The sequence below is a fragment of the Daphnia pulex genome, chromosome 2 (genome assembly GCF_021134715.1).
Source record: "Daphnia pulex isolate KAP4 chromosome 2, ASM2113471v1".
Taxonomy (NCBI): domain Eukaryota; kingdom Metazoa; phylum Arthropoda; class Branchiopoda; order Diplostraca; family Daphniidae; genus Daphnia; species Daphnia pulex.
In genome coordinates this window covers 2,390,056-2,396,307 of record NC_060018.1, presented here as the reverse complement: position 1 = coordinate 2,396,307, position 6,252 = coordinate 2,390,056, and the positions used below count along the sequence as shown (strand labels likewise).

Genomic DNA, 6,252 nt, shown 5'->3' with positions numbered 1-6,252 from the left:
TGTGTGTTTTTTTCCTATTTATTTTTTTATTTGAGTCGTGTCCTGTTCTTGTTGTTCCTTTTTTTTACGTATTTACTTTGCTCCCGCTGTTGCTCCCCGCTGTTCCCTGCAGTTCCTCCGATAGAAATAAAAGAAACAAGTGGAGGGAACACATAAAAACATAAGTGAATAGTCGTTCCTTCTCTCTGCACGGCCGTGTGACCGAAGATAAAAATCAAGTTGGAACAAACACGGCACACACACATAAACCAGCCACGTTAAAAACAAACAAAATGCGTCTAAGAAATCAAATCAAATCCGCCGCGCCATAGTGAAAACAAATAAAGGTGTGGTCGATTTCATTTTTTTATCATTTTTTTTATTTCTATCGACATCGTATTTATGTAAGGATGCTGATTAGCTGTCAGAAGTAGCTGTTAGAATTTAGAAGAAAATTAGACAAGTGTCGTCTGCTTTCGATTAGTTAAAAATGTCGAAAAAGTTCTAGAGATTATTGGCTTTTGATAACCGTCATACTTCATGCTGTTTGGCGGGTAAATAAAACTACGAATACGAATAGAATGATTGTGGGAGCTATAGAAGAGTTAAACCTGTTGCAATTTGTGAAATGTTACTTCCTGAGTTCTGACTAGCAAATATCATGTAAGCCCCAGGCTGTCGATGCCTGGCATCAGTTTGTTTGCACTATGTAACGTTTTTTTTAAATTTTTTGCAGATTTGAGGCCAGAGCCAGTCATCATAACCACACCACATGCAAGTTTTTCTTGTGCAGTCGTTAAACTGTCACCAGCAACAATCTCAGGATCATCACTTGGGTAATGATTTTCGTTACTTTTACTCCTGCATGACCTGCTAGATATTTTTATGTTGCATTTCCTGCATCAATGCTGTTTATTCCATGTAAACCTTAAATTCTTCCATTTATTAACAATTATAGGGTTTACCCATCAGTGTCTCATTTTCTACTCTTCCTGACTTGTTGTTTCTGTCAATTTTTTTTTTTTCGTAACCCATTTTCTTCTTTTATTTAGATAAAAAGCATCCCTTTGCATTGGAATGCAATCGAATGCATTGGCAATCGAGTTCTCTTTTTCTCCGTGTACGGCTGTTCGCACATGTGAATGTGGGTGTTTCCCGAGGACACCCTTTTGTACCCTATCCCGTCTGGTGGTGTGATTTAACTCTTCAGCCGATGCTGGATGGAGCAACTGTAGATGCCTGGCTGTATTTCCCATGCAAAAAGGTAGGAAAACATTGATCTCTAGTCTTAATTTTGGACAATTTTGGGTGGCGTTGATTATCAATCGTTAAATATTAGTAACAGTGTGTGTTTATTTGTGAGCTAGGCGGTTGAATGCAACTGTTTTCTCTCTCCATTTTTGTTTTTTCTCAGTCAGGGCTAACTAAAAATCTCATTTGTCGATTGACTGCAGATCAGGCTTGTTTTGTTTTTTACCTCACAACTTTTTCTGTGGGTGAACCATCACATTCGAAAATGTTTTAACGTTTGAAGCAAAAGTGCAACAAGACAATTTTTTGACCAAGACCGAGACCTGCCGCAACACTAGCACCTCCTTGTTGTCTCTTATATTCGTCTCTCTCTCTTTCTCCCTCTGTCTGCTGGGTTTGTCTGGTTCATTTGGAATGGGAAGATGCACTCGGTACCCAAACACTTTGAGGAAACAAAGCGGAAGAAACTTCGGGGACAGCACATAGAAAGAGTTGAAAAAGAAAAAGAAAAAAAAGTCGACAGGAGAGCGGAGACGGTAGAGGGATGAACTCAAGTGTTGCGCACTCTTAGATTTCCTCCTCAATCCCGATTTCCGAGTAATCCCTTGTTGTCCAAATGTCAAGGAGATAATACTCCCCCTTATGACCGAGACATTTGTCATCCCACGCAATTTCGCCATGTGACGAGGCGAGGCGCGTAGGAGGGGATCCAACAGCACATAGACTCACCCACCGACTGGAATCTGGATCCCATATTATATTCAAATGGCGTATTTGTCCCAGTCCCCGCGCTAGCGCTCTTTATTGACTACATATTAGGTCTGAAGAACATTAATAACGCCCCCTATAGAAGTACGAAAAGAGTCGATGTTGAACGGTGAATATCAATGAGACAGTCGGCGATGACAGGACTATCAGGTATAGCCAATTAGGGGACGACACGTTCATCTGATGGGAATTTAGCGAGAAAAAGGGGGTTGCGACGACAATTATCTATTCCTCTGCCCGTCCGAGAAAACTCTTGACATTAACGCGCGTCACATGCAAACACAAATTTCGACAGACGGAAAACCCTAAAGAGGTGGCCGGTTCATATGTATACCGTGCGTGCGGCGGACGCATCACGCTTCTTTTTTTTTCGCCCGCCGACTCCGCCACCAACAGACGTCCCCTTGAAACGGAACGAACGAACATCCCCCCTCCCTTTTTCTCTCCGTCTATTTCATGGCTCTGTGATATTGAATGACAAATCCCATCCAGCGGACGACACGACACACGAGACCATCTGGCTCCAGGATGTGTGATGGACGGCAAATAAAGCAAAAGCAAATAATGCTAAAAGGGGGGAGGGCGAGTGAATCCATAATGTAGAGAGAAGAAGAAGAGGAATATATATATCCAAAGTCATCATTCCCCCCCATCCAGCAGCAACTCTTTCCTTTTTTTTTTAACAAATCCGCCAGTTTATATTTTTCTCCTTTCTTTACCGGATATGGCGAAGCGATTGAGTCACCACATCTATAGTAGCGTCTTCATTTGATGTCATCATTGAGATGGTAGATATAGGCCGCCAGCGCTTGTATTGTTAAATCCAATTGTTTGGTAGGACTCAGAATAGGACTGGAGAATTATAAGGAAAGAAATACGAGTTCGTTTTAAAAGGCTGCAAAGGATTTTATTGACCCGATTGAGCTAGACGTCGTAGACTACGTCTTATTCTTCTTTCTCTTGCTGGCACAAAATAAAAAGGGGTTTCACTCGAAGAGACTATTTATATACACTGGGTTATATAGGAGAAAGGGTTGGGTAGGGGGGAAAAATAAAGGGAGGATATAGCGACGACACGCGGAACTTTTTTTTTGGTTTTCTTTTTATTATTATTTGTCTTTCTGCATGGTAAAGGAAGCAGATGAGATCGGAGGTCAACTCGGCGGGCGGTTCTCGCGACGCTACTCCACCCAACCGACCAGACACACACACAGGTTCTCCGGGGCGGCCGGACCGAGTCGATGCGTTTGTGATGCCTGCTTATATATGCGGACAAGACACACACACACACACAAGAATAAGTAAAAGAGGCATATAGCCTAAATCTTTCTCTCTCTCTCTCTACTTCTGTGTGTGTGTGTGTGTGTGAGAGAGAGGGGAGGAAGGTTAGATCCATTGATGACAGTGTATTTAGCCATCCGTAATCCGTTGATGCATCGGCCAAAGAGAAAGAGAGAGGAACTATATAACCCCATATAGCTGGCCTCCCCCAGGAGACGGGAAAAGGGGGGAAACGAGTCAATGCAAAAGAATAGAAATAGAAAGATGAGATTTTTTTTTCCCCATCAAAGCCAGCAGACACACACACACACACACACACACACACACACACGCAGCAGCTAGCAGAGAAAAAGATAGGAGCAAAGATGAAAGGGCGGTTTCAGCTTGTTATCGATCGATATACGTTGCGTAGTACGGCCCCTTATGATGATGACGGGCTGGTGGATTTTTTTTTCCCCCCCCAACTCCGTGTCTGACTGTACTCAACTGTGCTCTATGCGGAATAGCGCAAAGAGCGGAAGAGATGAGAGGACGAGACGGGCGGACAATCGGAAATGAAGCACGCGCGCGCCAGTCGCTAACATCGAAGAGAGCGCAAAAAATATCTAACCCGAAACAAATGGATGGAGCCCCTCTCCGAACGGGAAATATCTTCCACCTAAAAAAGAAGAAAAGAGCGACGAAAGAAGAATCGAGGAATAAGAAAAAAACATCACATCCTCCCCACCCAAACATATAGACGCGGACTATATAGTGTTGCGCATCCCAGTAAGTCTATACGGACTAATTTGTTTACCACAAGTCCTGGCGAAAGAGAGAGCGCGTAAAAATCGAGTCCTACCAAAGGGCTTTACCACATCATATAGCCCATAGCTTTCAAAGAGGACGTCGGTGCGCTCTATTTCTTCTTCTTCTTTCTCGACGATATGTAGGAGGAGGACCAAGAAGAGACGCGGAAGGAAAAAGAACTTGTTTGTTTAGCTGCGCGCTCTCCTCGCCCTTTGCCAGACAGCCACCCAGACGGACGCGTAGAGTTGCGTCGCAGAAAAGAGAGAGAGAGATGGAAGGAGGGGAGGAAGAAACACACGAACCCCTCACAAAAAAAATAGTTCCTATAGGTCGTCGACGAAAGCCATCAATCGATCGGCAGCTCGTATAGACTTGTATATATTGAAGACTCGTCTTCGCTCGTCTTCCGTTTTATTTTTTTCTTCTTCTTTCCCGTCTTTCCACACGACGCTCTGCGCTGTCTGTGACGTGATGTTTCCACATCTCTATAGACGGCGGGCGTCCGATGTCTGGGGGGAGAAAACAAAAATGAGAAATATAACGCAACAGCGCTCGTGTTGCTGAGGCTCCGCTCGTTTGTTTTTTATTTATTGAGCGGGAGGTTCCAATTGGGTACGAGCTACGAGACTAGACGCAAGACTATGTGTGTGCACACAATTATATCTCACGCCGGCCATTCATTCGGTAATACACCTCTGTCTGATGCTTCTGATGATTCCTTCTTGGCTTCCAAGAGGGTCCAGGGGGGTGTTATAAGGGCGGGTTTTCGCAGGGTTTTCGGACAATTTTCGGGTTTTGTGCAAATTTTTATTTGGATCTTGTCCGTCCAGCGTGGGCTCAATTAAATTTGTTGAGACGAACAATTTGATATGAAAATAATCCCGATCATGCGGCGATTAAACCGCTTTTATCTTTTTTTGCGGTTTGGATTTGGGGAAGGGGTCGATTGTTTGGGGTGGGGGGCAGTCGAGGTGGAGAACATACCAAAACAGAAATAGTATTAGATTTCAACGAAAACTTATTCCCTTATCGTTTTTGAGCGGTTTGGATTTTGAAGGGGGAGTTTGATTTTTATTTATTTTAATTATTTCATTTCTAACTTCTATCAAATTATCGATATCGTATTATCGTAAGAATGCTGACTAGAAGAAAATTGGACAACGTCTGCTTTCGTTGAGTTAAAAGTTTCGAAAAAGTCAGAGACAAAGTTCAAGATTTATATTGTTATAGATTTATTTGTTTTGATAACCGTCATACTCCATGCTGTTTAGAGGGTAAATAAAAATAAGAATACAAACAACACGATTGTGGGAGCTATAGAAGAGTTAATCCTGTTCCAAATTTGTGAAATGTTAGTTCCGACTAGCATTTATCATGTGATTACTGTCGATGCATATGGCATCAGTTTGTTAGTACTATGTATAACCTTTTTTCCTTTTTTGCAGATTTGATGCCAGACCCAGCCATCATAACCAAACAATATGCAAGTTTTTCATGTGCAAGTGTTTACCTGTCTCAGCAACAATCTCCGGATCATCCCTTGGGTAATGATTTCCTTTACTTTTATTGACCTGTGAGTGCTGTGACCTACTAGATGTTTGAATGCTGTATTACCTGCATCAATGCAATGTATTACATGTAAACCATTTATTAACAATTAGGGTTAACCCATCAGGTTCTCATTTTTTTAACTTTTCCTGACTTATTGTTTCTTTCAATATTTTTTCGTAACCCATTTTCTATTTCTATTTAGATAAAAAGCATCCCATTGCATTGGAAAACTACTCACGTCAATCGAGTTTCGGATCTCCCTTTTTCCCCTTTCTTGAAATGCCCTCGTGTACGCCTATGTGAATGTAGGTGTATTCACGAGGACACCCTTTTTACCCTATCCCGTCACCTGCCATTTAACTCTTCAGAGGATGGATGGAGCACTTGTGGAATGCCTGGCTGTATTCCCAGGCATAAAGGTAGGACAACATTGATCCCAATTTTTCCTTTTTGGTAATTTTTGGTGGCGTTGGTTATTACTCGTACGGAGTAAGATTATTGCTGAGCTATGCGACTGACTGGGACTGTTTTCTCTTAGCGTTTTTGTAAGGACGAAATTGATCTCTATTTTTCCTTTTTGACAATTTTTTGGTGGCATTGATTATAAACCGTTACGTAGTCACGGAGTATGTT

General features: G+C 42.3%; 1 long non-coding RNA gene across 1 annotated transcript; it reads left to right on the top strand.

Annotated features, from left to right (window-relative positions):
• Window positions 1–1,036: 1,036 nt before the first annotated feature.
• Window positions 1,037–6,032, top strand: LOC124209577. The gene is made up of 3 exons (XR_006880977.1): window positions 1,037–1,243; window positions 5,514–5,612; window positions 5,822–6,032. It is a non-coding gene; the product is annotated as an uncharacterized LOC124209577 (long non-coding RNA).
• The last annotated feature ends 220 nt before the right edge of the window (window positions 6,033–6,252 follow it).